Below are 14626 nucleotides of genomic sequence, written 5' to 3'. Positions count from 1 at the left end.
TCCTGCTGTTATCTGCTGAAGGTTGAGTGAGTGACATCTGGAAGGACAGAGGGACACTGTTAGAGGACAGTGTACAGATGTTGCACATGTGTCTCTGAAGCTTCACTTACTGTGTGTGTGGCTGACAGGAGTGAAATGTTCCATTTGAAAATGTTCCACTGCTGCAGTCAGAGCACTCAGTGTCTGTGGAGGCTGTTCCTGATGACAACATGACAACAACGACATGTGCGGATAGGTGTGGGGCTTATAGTTGTACACCTAATAAATAATGTGGCAACTAATAAACAATAATTACCATATTAAATCACTATCTTCTTCACACACTAAGAGTTTAACTCGGTCTGGATTTTTGGTTGGCTGATAAGCTACAGTGAAGGATTGCTACAACTCCTCTTCCTCAGCCTGTGCTTTGAGGATTGTGACAGTGAGTAACTCGGTGAGTTGACTCACTTAAACTAACATAATCATCCTGTTGTAATCATGTTTCTGTAATCATGTCTGTTTTATCAATACTTATGGCTCATAACTATGACTTTACTGTGTATGAAATGTTTTAACAGTGGCCGTAGAGTTTTAATTGTTCGTAAACTCTACATCCAGATCAACAGAATCAACTTTTGGGGAACATTCTTCCTTTGTCAACTTGCTCTCCTTCCTCTTCTTCACATGCAAATTCATGCTACAGTTTACCATCTGATGCTGCTTACTTACATTCTCTGATGAGAACCTTGCAGTCTTGTCTTGCTTTGACATTCAACCTTCTGCACAAGATGTAGTCCACCTGTGTGAACCTGCCTCCACTCTTATTTCACTTCATGTTCCGCCCTCTTCCTAAAGTATTTGTTCACCCCAGCCATTTTGATCATTTCCCCAAATCCACCACTATCTGTCCTCATCGCCACTGTTCCTTCACCTGCATGTATACAAGTTTCTGCTCCAATCCCCAGCCTCTACAACCTCACTAAACTTACTCCAGAATACCTCTCTCTCTCTTCCCACTAACTGTACCATATGTGGGCCATACACAGCAACAACATTCAAGGGAACATTCAGAAAGCGGACAACATCCCACCTTTGAGTTTCACCTTTAGACTCATGATCCTGTCTGAGCCTTGCTCCACCTCCACAACACTGCTGACATGCTATTACTTTAATATTACCCCTACTCCCTTCCTATCTACACCATGGTATAGTTTGATTCCACATCCGATGACCCTGGCCTTTCGTCTGTTCCACCTGCTCTCCTGTACACACATTATTATCTACGTTCCTTCTCTCCATCATAATAGCAGCTTTCATTCTTTACCGTCACAGTCCCTAGTGTCACATTTCCTTCCTTTTCTCTCACTGCTTCCTAAGATACCTTCCGCCAGAGGCAGTCTTTGATACACTCATTCTCGATGAGTCAGAATTTTGTTTTAGCACAGATTTTTATGCCAGATGACCTTCCTGCACCCCCCACCCAACATTTGTTTTATTTATATAAAATAAACATGATCAGGAAACTTAAAGGTACACAAATCTACCATTCTGACTGATGTACTGTCCTGGTTTACAGTGTTTGTGTTCCTGTGCTCTCTCACAGCTGTGTCCTGTAGGGTGGACACAGTAGAATCCCTCCAGAGGTTCACAGAGTGCATCTGATGTTACTGTACACGGTGTCTTTATTCTGAGACCAGAACCTGCCAACATAAAAAGAACGTACTCAACATGTTTCATGTATCTGTGAAAAAATTCTGTAGTTCCGTGTTCACGGAAAGATGTGACTAGGGCTGCTCGATTATGGCAAAAATGATAATCACGATTATTTTCACTGAAATTGAGATCTCGATTATTTGACGATATTTATTTAACAATAACAATGTATTGAATAATGACTTTAAAGATTGTCAAAAAATTATATAAAATAGTGTGCAAATACTGATAACAGTGCAAATGTTTGCAATATAAAAAATAAATGAAAAATGTAAACATCTATGCTTAGTGAACTTTGCAGTGTTGCTCTGTGGTGCAGCTATGACACTGAAGCAAAGTTTACACACTATGTCTACTTGATCCACGTCTGATTCATGATTTCTTGACTGAAAAACACCTTTGATCGTTATGACAATCAGGAAAGATGTGACATCATCATGTTGCATATTTGGATTAATGAACAAAGACATCCCTTAATGTCTTGATTTGATTTAAGATTAACAACAATTAAGAACAAAATAACTCTGTTGAGAGCCGATTCAGTGTCAGGGAATGAAGATGTGAACATAAATGTACCCGAGTCACAGTTTGTACAGTGATGACATTGTTCCAGTCCATTAGGTTGATCAGTGTAGGTTCCAGTCATGCAGGGCAGACAGGAAGTACTTGACTCTACAGTGCAGTGAGTTTTTACTCGATTTCCTGATGAAAACAAAAGCAAGAAATCAAACTTTTTTTTTTCACCGTGCATCCAACGTGTGTGCTTAGAAAGCACATGCACACATCATTTAGTTGGTTCTTACCTGCAAGACAATTTGGACAGCATTCATTTCCTATCTGATACTCTCCTTGATGGCACGAGAGACCGAGACCACTAAAGACTTTCATCAGAATTATCTGAAGGGAAACAAAAAGGTTTAATCTGATCATCCACTGCTTACTAGACTAACAAAGAGTTTAAGAGTGCATACCAGAAATGCTGCAGCATTCGCAGGTTTCCTTCTTGAAGACATCTGATCTGACAGGCTGAAAGTTTCCGTGATCGAAAAAATGAAGAAACATCCCTGAGATTTCAGATGATGGAGTTCTAACCAGAAGAACAGTTGGACAACATCTGGAAACACAAAAAAAACAACAGGTTAGAGATTACCCAGCAACAGGCCCTAAAGCGTTCTAGACAATGATGAACCAACGTAGTCAGATCATAATGAAGCTGATACTGTTTACACAAGACTTCACACAGTTGAGAGTGAAAGGGCATCAGGGGAGGCAGAGAAAAGATTTTAGCAGCCACATCTGTGCCTCCGTGGTCACAGTGTGAGCTGTGACCATGGAGTCTAATGCTCAACTAAACCATCAACAGGCGACCGTGGCTCAGGGGGTTGGGAAGCCCATCTGTAACCGGAAGGTCACCGGGTTGATCCCCGGGCTCTCTGTCCTGGTCGTTGTGTCCTTGGGCAAGACACTTTACCCTACCGCTTACTGGTGTTGTCCAGAGGGGCTGATGGCGTGATATGGCAGCCTCGCTTCTGTCAGTCTGCCCCAGCTGTGGCTGCAACTGTAGCTTGCCTCCACCAGTGTGTGAGAGTGAATGAATAGTGTCATTGTAAAGCGCTTTGGGTGCCTTGAAAAGCGCTATATAAATCCAATCCATTATTAGCCACAATTATATTCTAATGTTTTAACACATTTAAAAGCTAACAGACAGCACAGTTTTTGTTTTTTAATGATTAACTTGTTTATTAGGATTTTAGTTTGGTTTTGTCTGACCAACATCTCAGTCCATTCTCCGTACTAGTCGTTGGTGGTGATGGACCATCTGGTAGTTTTCCACCAATCACCAATAAAGGAGAGAGCATCCAAAAGTAAAATTCACATTTTTAAATGTTACTGTGACAAGAAAAAAATACTCATTTATGTTGTTCGTAGGTGAGACTGTAGTGCTGTGAATTTCAAACATCTGACATCAAGATATTGATTATATGTGAAAGTTTGTTTCCTCCTTTAAATCACATCTAACAGGTTCAAGTCACATAAGTTGGTGTGACGATCCACATGAGCTGAGCTCATGAAAGATGAAGCACATTTGCTTATTTCATACAAACCATTGCCACAGCGTTGGCTTGTGTTGAGCAGGCAGCTGCCCATGTTAAACATGTGAAACACAAATTAACATGTTACACAATCACACCTGACAGAACAAACAATATGTAGGTAAACCTTCAGGTAATCTGTCGAGCTGATGGTGGTGACACTTTATGTCACACAAGTCCAGTCAGAGGCTTCTTTATGGTTTGAATTTATTGCAAACATTTGAACTTTGCATAGTTTGCATTTCGTATCCAAGGTAACTTTGGACATGAAAGGTGATATGTCAAATACTGACATGTATTTGCATGAACCAGAGGTTGAAAGCTCTTTTACAGCGAGGACATTCATATAACCACAGTCAGCACTAACATGGATATAATGTTTGTCCACACATGCATGTTACAGTCCGTGATAATTGAATATGTATGTCAGTATAGTGGTGTACAGCTATCTACCAGCTCATCACAAAATAAATTATTCAGTACATAAGTCCAGACTGTACTGCAGTCTTATCAGATGACTTCACATTGAGAGAATGTCAACTATGAATGGAGCATTAGAGTATGCAAAGGTCGCTATGAATAATAGGACAGCGTTTTCTCCAGCATCTCCTCCAATCACCTCTCCATCCTTAATCCCGATCACGTTTCAATCCAGGTCAAGGAAAGGACACTAGGAAAAGGAGGTAGGACGAACACTTGAACGCTCCCATTTTGTGGTTTAAATAAGTTCTCTGATGACTCCGCAATAGTCGGCCTCATCACTGATGGGGACGACAAGGAGTACAGAGGACTGACCCAAAACTTTGTGGACTGGTGCCAGCAGAACTACCTCCAGATCAACACCAGTAAAACCAAGGAGCTGGTGGTAGACTTCCGCAGGCACAAACATCCTCCACTGCTACCACTGAACATCCAAGGGATGGACATCAAGGCTGTGGACAGCTACAGGTACCTTGGTGTTCATCTGAACAACAAACTGGACTGGACTCATAATTCAGACGCCCTCTACAGGAAAGAGCAGAGCAGACTGTACCTGCTGTGGAGACTCAGGTCGTTTAGAGTGAAAGGCCCACTCCCGAAGACCTTCTATGACTCTGTGGTGGCCTCAGCTATCTTTTACGGTATAGTCTGCTGGGGTGGCAACATCTCTGCCGGGAACAGGAAGAGACTGAACAGGCTGATCAGAAGGGATGTTCTAGGATGCCCTCTGGACCCAGTAGAGGTGGTGAGTGACAGGAGAATGGTGGTTAAGCTATCATCCCTGATGGACAACATCTCCCACCCCATGCAGAAGACTGTGAAAGCACTGAGCAGCTCCTTCAGTGGGAGACTGCGGCACTCACGGTGTGGGACGGAAAGATTTCGCAGGTATATGACCAAAATCTCATATCCCGATATAAGAATTTATAACGATATAAATCACAAAAATGTAACATTTTCTGTAAATTCTGTGAATCTTGGGCAGCTCATCTTGCGGGAAGTGTTTCCAGCTGCACGTCATGTAGCTGGAGTCGAGTGTTTTAACCGATGCATGAAACTAGACATTTTTAGGCATAAGTTGTAACAGCCGCCATTTTCTTTGTGAGCATTTATTACACGGCGTGCTGCAGGGAAAAGCCTGTTCTAACATTTGAGACTAAGGTTTACTTTTTAGCACCTGGCGGCTCTTTTTTAATTCTCATCCGTAAATAATCTGCTCTTCACGTGATTCAGTTTATTTTGAAAAGTCTCAACAGGAACTTGAGCTTTATTGTGAAAGGCTTACGTGGAACATAAACAAGCGGACACGCAATGCTGTTACCGTCGTTGTTGCTACACAACGCATAAAAACAGGCGCTTGTCTGTCCATAGTGTGGTTATATAAAATATAAGAGAAAGAGAGAACTTTAAGAAATTAATATAGCCACTACAGTGACCATCAAAACGATGAAAAAAATATTGCCGTAAATAGTTTATTTTGTGACACCACAAAACAAACGATAGCGTAAAATGAAACGATAGACGTTTTTATATCGTCATCCGATATATATCGTTATTTTTTATTTTTTTTTTTCTGCCTGTCCCATTTGGTTCTTTAGCCATCAGAATTGTTGTCTGAAGACCAATAAGGATACCCAATGGATTTACTTTGCCAAATGGATCATCGTGGCATTGCCGTATTGGTCCATTTGGTCGATCTTTGTTTTTATTATTTATTATATTTTATTTTCAGATGTTACAGACAGGACAGACATGAGTCAGGGATAGGAAAGGGAGAAAGAAAGAGGAAGGAAAGGAAAAACAGAAGGGGAGAGGGACAGTGAGAAAGGGGGGGAGAAAAAAAAATAAAAATCTCCTGGATCACCTGTTGAGAGAAGAATAGAAAACAAGCAAAAAAAAAAAAGCAACATACTAAACACAACACCATCGCATTAATCTAGCTAAGTGTAAACAGCAGTAAATACTAAATATTCAATGTTGTTGTGCAGCACGCAGGACAGATGTGCTTCGAAGTAGCAGCCAAGAAAGGTGTAATTTGGGTCTACGAGCAGTGAACACCCGTGTGCATACCTGTGTGGATCAGCGCGCTTGTATTCCAAAGGTTTCTCCATGTAATGATCTGCTAGGGAGTGTGGGGGGGCCACAGCCCCGTCCTCCAGGGTGTGAAGCGGGTATGGAGGAGATCAAAACTCCAGACATCCAGAGGCCCCCAGAACACAAGAGACCATGGAAGACCAACAGAGGGGCAGCCGCGCCACTGTTCCAGTAAGAGCTGAGGAGAGTCCCAGATGAGGGTTCACTCAGCAGCCATGGAGCAGAAGCCAGGGGGAGTTGCAGTGACGCGCCCATGAGCTCCGCCGGCCCCCAGCTGTACCTGAGCGACCGAGCCCCAGGCCAAGAGGCCGGGGGCACCCCACCTCCGAAGGGGCCCAAGCGAGCCTCAGGCTCCAGGCCCCGATAAGCGGCCGCCAAGGAGTGAGCCGGTGTGTACCTGGACGCCCACCCCCAGACACAAAGAACCACCAACGCACCGACACCTGAGGGGGTCCGCCACTGGCAGGGGAAGTGGTGGTGGGTGGAGATAGGCCTCCAAACCTTGGAGGGCCTGAGGTGTCCCCAGAGAGGTGGCGTCTGATACCCAACCTGACATATAGACACAGACATACAGGCACACACAGACACAAACATCCATTCCCCCCCCTCATGCTCTCATATGCACTCACTCCACACTCAACCAACGTGGAGACAGACACGATACACACGATCACACTCCCCAAGCGTACTCTACAAACCGGGTCTAGGTACCCTTGCCCCTGGAGGGGGGAACTGCACCCAGACCCAGGTGGTGTTACCCTTTTCCCTGCGGTGGGGAGAGGCAGACCACCCCGACTCCGCAGCAGCAGGGAGGCCCCACACTCCAGACCGCAGTCGGACGGCCAACTCCTCCTAGCCCTCCCGCTCCAGCAGGCCGCAGAGAATTGGGGTGGGAGAAGACTCCAAACCTCCCTCCACCCGCTCATTGTAGTGTGTTCTAAGGTGCAATTAAAACCCAGAAGGGCATGGAGCTACCTGCCAAGGAGCAGCACGTAAGCGAATAGTCCCTCCTGATAGCCCTCAATATCTAAGTGTATTTAAAATTGAGAGGTGGGCAACGACGCCAGGGGTGAGGTGTACACCCTGATGGTAATTTGGACTCCGTGACTGTGCCCACCCCCAAGATCCTATATGTATGTGTAATGAGAGTGTGAATAATGTGAATGTCTAAGTTGTGGGATAAAATTGAGGCAGAGGCAGCCAGAAGGGGACAGAGGGGGGGTAGCCTCCTCTGCACCCTGGTGACATACCCCTACTCCAAGGCCTTGCATGTGTGGGTGGTTGTGGTGGAGCGGGAAGAGGGAGGCAGCTGGAGATGGGGAGGGAAGGAAGGGAGGGGCAGGTAACCCCTCGCTGGGGCCAGCTCCCCCGCTGACCCCAGTAGGCACTCCCACACTCCGCGACCCGCCAGGGAAAGGGGGCCCAGGCCCATCCTGACCGGGGCCCAGTGCAGCAGCGCCTCCCGGCCCCACAGAGCCCGGGACAGTCCACCCAACCCCACCACAGAGAAAACTGCACCCACCCCACCATCCACTCATCTTCCAGACTACATAAGACAGTAAACGCCCAGGCTGAGATCTTCCTCCACCTCTCCTGTATCTCCCCCTCCTGCAGAGAGAGTTCCTGAAGAGAGGAAAGCTCCTGCAAGATGTGACCATCTCCCCCACCAGTTGAAGAACCCCCCAGGTGGCTCAACGCACCGGCGGCACCCTGCTCCAGGGCCGGGCCCCCATGCACCCACCCGCCCACAACCCCGGCAACACACCAACCAGGACCCAAGCCCCCAAGGCCCGGCCCGGGCCCCAGCCCAGAGACGGAGCGCCCCCAGAACCTCACGCCCATCCCGGATCCACCCAGGGGCAGCCAGGCTACCAGGTCAGTAACCCACGTCCGTCAGCACAGACCCTCCCCTAGCCCCGCTGCACGCAGCCGCGAGGAAACAGTCACCTGAGAGCCAACAGAGCCCCCAACCGGACATGACCGCTACCCCGGGTTGAGCCCCCCAAGGAAGATGCCTCCGGGGAACCCCCCGACGCCCTAAGCCTGTCCCTACCCCCACACCAATCACAACAGTGAAGGCGGGACCAAACTATGACCCCCCACCCCCACTAGGTGATGGAGCTGATCAAAGGAGCCCAGAGCAATTGATCTGATGTGGTGGCAGAGGCTGTATCAAGACTAATGTAATCTAATAGATAATTTCTATATTGGTTAGAATTAAGATTATTTTTATTTTTCCAGTTCATGAGGACTGTTTTCTTGGCTATGCATAGGGCAGTGAAAATCATATGGGCTATATTCTTTTCTGAAGTGACATTATCTAAGCTGCTCAGTAAACACACTAAGGGGGAAGTTGGAATGTTACATTTCAGACACTTTGATAAGTCTTCACATATCTCGCGCCAAAACTTTTGCACTGGTGGACAGAACCAAAGAGCGTGGATGTAATTGTCTGGTGTATTGCCTTGACAGTGTGAGCAGTTGTTGGAAGATGTAAAGCCCATCTTGAACATCCGATGACCTGTATAGTGCACTCTATGTAGTATTTTGTATTGTATTAATTGCAGACTGGGATTTTTAATTAATTTAAAGGTTTTTAAGCAAATCTGAGACCAGAAGTTTTGGTCTAAGCTGACTGATAAATCTGCTTCCCACTTTGCAATAGGAAGGGATATTGATTCATCTAATTTAGAAAGTGTTCTGTATATTTTAGATAATAATTTGGGGGATTTAAGAGTAAGAAAATGTGCCGCACTTAGTGGTGTTTGTAATTCAACTTGACTGAGGTTAAATTTTTTTTTTACTATGGATTTAATTTGTTGATATTCTAAAAATCTTGTCTTGTTGATCCCATATTGTGCAACTAGTCTGTCAAATGGAATAAATTCTGTTCCCTCTAATATATGTTCTAAGTATTTAATTCCTTTACAACTCCATTCTGGGAAATTAATCATATTATTGTTTTGTAATATGTCAGGGTTATTCCAGATAGGTGTACGTTTGCATGGGATTAATGAAGACTCCGTTATTTTTAGAAACTCCCACCATGCTGTCAGAGAAAAGCTGATGTTGATACTTTTAAAGCATTCATGTCTTTTGATGTTTGAGCTAATAAATGGCAGGTCTGAAATCTCTAGATCCTTGCATAGTGCCTGTTCAACATCTAGCCAGGGCTCAACTAAGAAGGTATGTTTTAACCATTCTGAGATGAACTGAAGCCTGTTGGCTAAGAAGTATTGGTGAAAATTAGGCAGATCTAATCCTCCTCTATCCTTGGTTCTTTGTAGCGTTTTTAAGCTGATACGCGGGGGTTTATCTTTCCAAAGGAATTTGGAAATATATGAATCCAGAGATCTGAACCAATCTTGTGATGGTTTGTTAGGGGTCATCAAAAATAAGTAATTTATTTTTGGCAAGATCATCATTTTTATAGTGGCGACCCTTCCCATGAGTGATATGGGTAAAGATTTCCATCTAGTCAGATCGCCTTCTACTTTCTTTAGAAGTTGGATGTGGTTTAATTTAGTTAAGTCTGAAAGCTTAGGAGAGACATTAATACCTAAATATTTAATATTTCCGGATTGCAGTGGGGCAGAGGAAGAATTATGGAAGGAGCAGTTAATGGGGAGAACTGTAGATTTTGGCCAGTTAATTGAATAATCTGAAACTCTTGAAAACCAGTTTATTAAAGTAATTACCTCAGAGAGGTTGGTTTGTGTGTTTTGCAGAAAAAGCAACACATCATCCGCATAGAGACTGATTTTATGTTCTATGTTCTTACATTTTATGCCCTTAATTGTTGTAGCCTGTCTAAATGCTGCTGCTAGAGGTTCGATAAAAATTGCAAAAAGTGAAGGGGAGAGTGGGCATCCCTGTCTGGTGCCCCTCAGGAGACAGAAGCTGGAGGATGTCTGGTCATTTGTTCTGATACGAGCTGTTGGGGAATTGTATAATATTCTTATCCAGTTTATGAAAGAGTTTCCAAAACCAAATTTGTGTAAAGTTGCGAATAAAAATTTCCAGTTAACTCTGTCAAATGCTTTTTCTGCATCTAGAGATAATATTATGGTTTCGATGTTTTTATCGTATGAGTAGTCTATTAAATTAAATAATCTACGAGTGTTTGTTGAGGAGTGCCGACCTTTTATGAAACCAGTTTGGTCAGGATGAATTAAGAGGGGGGTCATTTTCTCTAATCTCTTTGAAAGAGCTTTGCAGATTATTTTAAGGTCTACATTTAAAAGAGAAATTGGATGATAGCTTGAGGGAAATAAAGGGTCTTTGCCTGGTTTTAGCAGGAGACTAATGTTGGCAGAATTCATATTTGGTGGTAGTCTGCCATTTTCCTCGATTTCCTGCAACATGCCGTAGAATACTGGTGCCAAAATTGTCCAGAATTCTTTGTAGAATTCTGCAGGGAAGCCGTCTAGACCTAGAGCCTTATTATTGGGCATACTTATCAGGGCTTCCTGGAGTTCACTTGGCGTCAGTGGCGAATCCAGTTCCATTGCTTGACTGTCTAGTAATTTTGGAAGAGTTACGTTGTCAAGAAACAGATCAATTTCATTTTTAGATGGGTTTATTTGTGGTGAATATAAAGTTTCATAGAAATCCCTAAAAATGTTGTTTATTCTTCCAGGATCATATATTGTGTTCCCCGATAAATCTTTAGCAGCACATATAGTTGTTTTTTCTTTATTTATTTTTAGCTGGTTAGCTAGAAATCGACCTGATTTGTTACTGTGTTCAAAATTCTGCAAGCGTAGTCTTTGTATAAGGAATTGTGTTTTTTTATTAATAATTTCATTTAATTCTAGTTTTGTTTTGCATATTTTGTTCAATGTTTCCTGATCTTGGTGGGACGCGTAGGCTTCTTCTAGTGATTTGATGTTTTTTTCTAATTCCTGAATATTTTTGTTTTCTTCTTTCTTTTTGTGTGATGAGAAAGAAATTATTTTACCTCTCATCACAGCTTTCCCTGCTTCCCATAGAACAGAAGCAGATATTCCGGGAGTGTCATTAAAGTCTAAATATGAAGTCCATTCTTTTTTAAAATATTTAATAAAGTCTTCATCTTTAAGTAGTGATATATTAAATCTCCAGTTTTTTCTTGGCGTAGTATTATTCTTGTGCATTAGTGTTAAAGATACAGGAGCATGATCGCTGACAGCTATAGGATGAATCTCAGTGTCTGAAATGTCACATTATTATATATCGTTATATCGAACAGCCCTATTTCCTCCCCACTGCTGTCAGACTGTACAACAAGGGCTCCAACTGATCAAACACACATATCCATATATGTGCAATAACACTAAGTGCAATACTCTTTTCTGGCATTGTTGTATTTTTACTCAGTCGTATATAGAATTTGTATTCTATTTTTATCCTATTGTATATTTTATTCTATTTTATTCCAATGTATATAGTATTTTATTTTATTCTATTCTGTACAGTTGTGTACTGTGTTTATTCTTATTGTATTCTAATTTTTGCTAAATAACTTTTGCACTGTTCACTTCCTGCTGTGACAAAACAAATTTCCCACGTGTGGGACTAATAAAGGTTATCTTATCTTATCTTATCTTAACAAAAAACAAGGACACGTAGCTACTTCCGCATGTCTACGTTCAGCTTCTGCTCAAACTGCACGATTGACTTGCAGAGGTTACAAGTTCGTAGGTCACGATGCAGGGCCTCACACTATACGGCTCGATGCTCTGATGCGACCTGAGTGCTCACACTGTGCGTCCATAAAATTAAGGTTATAGCAGAAATTCTGTTGCTCGCTCTGTCTTTCACACACACAGACACACACCACCACCATCAACTTTGCTAAATTGCTAATGAAAAACATTGATGAGGCAGCTGTGATTGAGCAGCAATGTAAATCCAACTATTTTCACGGTTTTTGTGGTCGTGATAATTTTGTGAGGCCACATCGAAAAGGCTCAGATGAGCTTGCCAAAATTCTACAAGTTGTGCCTCCATCGCTTGTGTCCAGACAGTAGCGGTTTTTGATACAGGCGACACGGGCGGTTGCCTGGGGCGGCATTGTGGTGGGTGGCGGCATCACGAGCATCAGCAAAAAAACCCAAAAAACTCATGCTGCCCCAACATCAGCCAGCGCATATTGGGAATGGCATAGGCACTGATCGGTTTTCTATCGCCCTTTTGCTGGGAGTAAGGGCGCCGTCCGTTTGCGAGGGGCGCCTGCAGCACAGGGAGGAGAGGGCGGGGCGGCGGGGGAGTCTCTGGCTGGCTGGAGCAGCATCTAATAACCAGCTCACAAAATAAAAACAAAACAACAAACACAAAAACACCAGACATCATGATACAGACTTATAATTTGCACCAATGTTTTTTTGAAATTCTATACGCGAAAAGTGAGCGCCAGAGCCCTCGGTGCGCCTGCTTGCTGCTGAAGTCAAAGTAAACTTTATTGTCATCTCCGCTACATACAGTCCAGTATATACAGCAGTGCAAGTAAACAAACAATAAATATAAGAAGAGTAAGAAAATAAATATACACTTTAGGACTCGGGGTAAAGGGATCAATAGCAATTTAAAATTTATATTTTACAGTTTGATGATTTAAAGTCTCACACACAACCTGTAGAAAGGGGAGGGGGGCCGGCTGCTTCCAAATAGAGCACATTTCATTCATAATGATGTAAATCCAAGCCCATTATGTATTCTTGATTTGAATCCTGGGTTGTGTGAAATCCCAGAAATCAACCCTAGACAAAGTGCATCTGTGAACTAAGGTGTAGGTCTATTAGGTTATGTTGTGGCGATCCTCAAGTTGGGGGATTTGTATGGGCTCAAAATGTGGTCATAAATATTTTGTACTTGTAAATCAGTTTTGTACTTGTAAAAAAGATTTGTATGTGTAAAAAAAATTTGTGCGTGCGAAAAAAAGATCTGTGTGTGGACTTAGCCCAAAAAAACCCCTGCAAGTTACAAGTACGAATTTTGACCCCATTTTTCTTCCTTTAAGCTGATTGGTCAATGTCATGTCAATCACAAATTAAACAATCCAATCAGAGAACAGATGGGTTTGGCTGTCGGAGGGGCACTTTTTTGAACTGCAGGTCCTTGAAGGGTAATCTCTATATAAATATCCGATAGCAGTTAGGTCCCCTTACTTTCAGCAGCTGTTGAAAGGATAAAGTTGTGGTATGTCAGTGGTTAGAAATACCATTATTACTTTAGGATTAGTTTAACACAACGTCAGGGCTGACCCGGGACCATTGCTGTGAGTCACAGTGCGCAGCATAAAAGTCCTTTCACATCGGACGCAGGATGTGCTGCTAATGCTAACTGCTAACTAAAAGCAAAGGATCCAGAATTTGTTGCTGGCTGCTGAGCTCTGTGGGTTTTTGCAGCAGCTCTACCTGTACTAGATGCACCTGCTCCTTGTCGTTTTTATCTCTGACTTTATGTGAACTACAAGAGTTTGTGGGGTTTTTTTGCTAGTTCTTCAAATGTTCAATAAAAACATGTATGCTAATTCATAACGAAGAAAGCTTTGTAATGAAGACTGTCATTTCCAAAACACTGCCCCCCCCTCCTGCGTCCGCAGCACTGTTGAAAAGGCTGTGGAAGTCCCTGTATTAAATACTTAGTCCTGTGACACAAAAATCACCAAACTCGGACGACCACAGACTGTTTTCCTTCGTGGTGATGAAGGAAAACGCTGGGTTGGCATGTAAAAGGGCATTTATTCCCTTCAAAGACCTGCAGTTCAAAAAAAGCGCCCCTCCGACAGCCAAACCCATCTGTTCTCTTATTGGATTGTTACATTTGTGATTGACATGACATTCACCAATCAGATGAAAGGAAGAAAAATAGGGTCAAAATTCGTAGTTGTAACTTGCAGGTTTTTTTTTTGGCTAAGTCCACACACAGATCTTTTTTACACATACATCATATAAAGACAATAATGCTAATGAAACCTGAATACTCACTGGTGAATGTGTTAGCTGTGCCGGCACTGACATGACTCTTACTGATAAATCTGTTTGTACTGGTTTTGACAGAAGAAGAACATTTCTGAAAATATGAAATAATGCTGCGAGACATGTAAAACATTTGTAAGTGAGACACTGAGGCCTCTGGAAACAATGAGATGGAGGCTGTGACCTGTTGTTTGGCTGGGTTCTGTCACATGCTGCTTAAAATTAAAACATTTTAATAAAGTGGTGAATTGTCCGCTGTCAGAGCTGCTACTGTCAGTGTGAATGTTAAAATCACCTAAATGC

General features: G+C 43.0%; 1 long non-coding RNA gene across 1 annotated transcript; it reads right to left on the bottom strand.

The window, feature by feature from the left end:
- Positions 1–11: 11 nt before the first annotated feature.
- On the bottom strand, positions 12–1683 carry LOC309700698. Its single transcript, XR_014274718.1, has 3 exons — positions 1584–1683; positions 111–198; positions 12–37 (listed from the first exon to the last, which is right to left on the bottom strand). It is a non-coding gene; the product is annotated as an uncharacterized lncRNA (long non-coding RNA).
- Between the last annotated feature and the right edge of the window lie 12943 nt (positions 1684–14626).

This window comes from Aulonocara stuartgranti (assembly GCF_965226115.1).
Source record: "Aulonocara stuartgranti genome assembly, chromosome: 23".
In the NCBI taxonomy this organism is placed as follows: domain Eukaryota; kingdom Metazoa; phylum Chordata; class Actinopteri; order Cichliformes; family Cichlidae; genus Aulonocara; species Aulonocara stuartgranti.
This window is presented reverse-complemented; position numbering and strand designations above follow the sequence as displayed.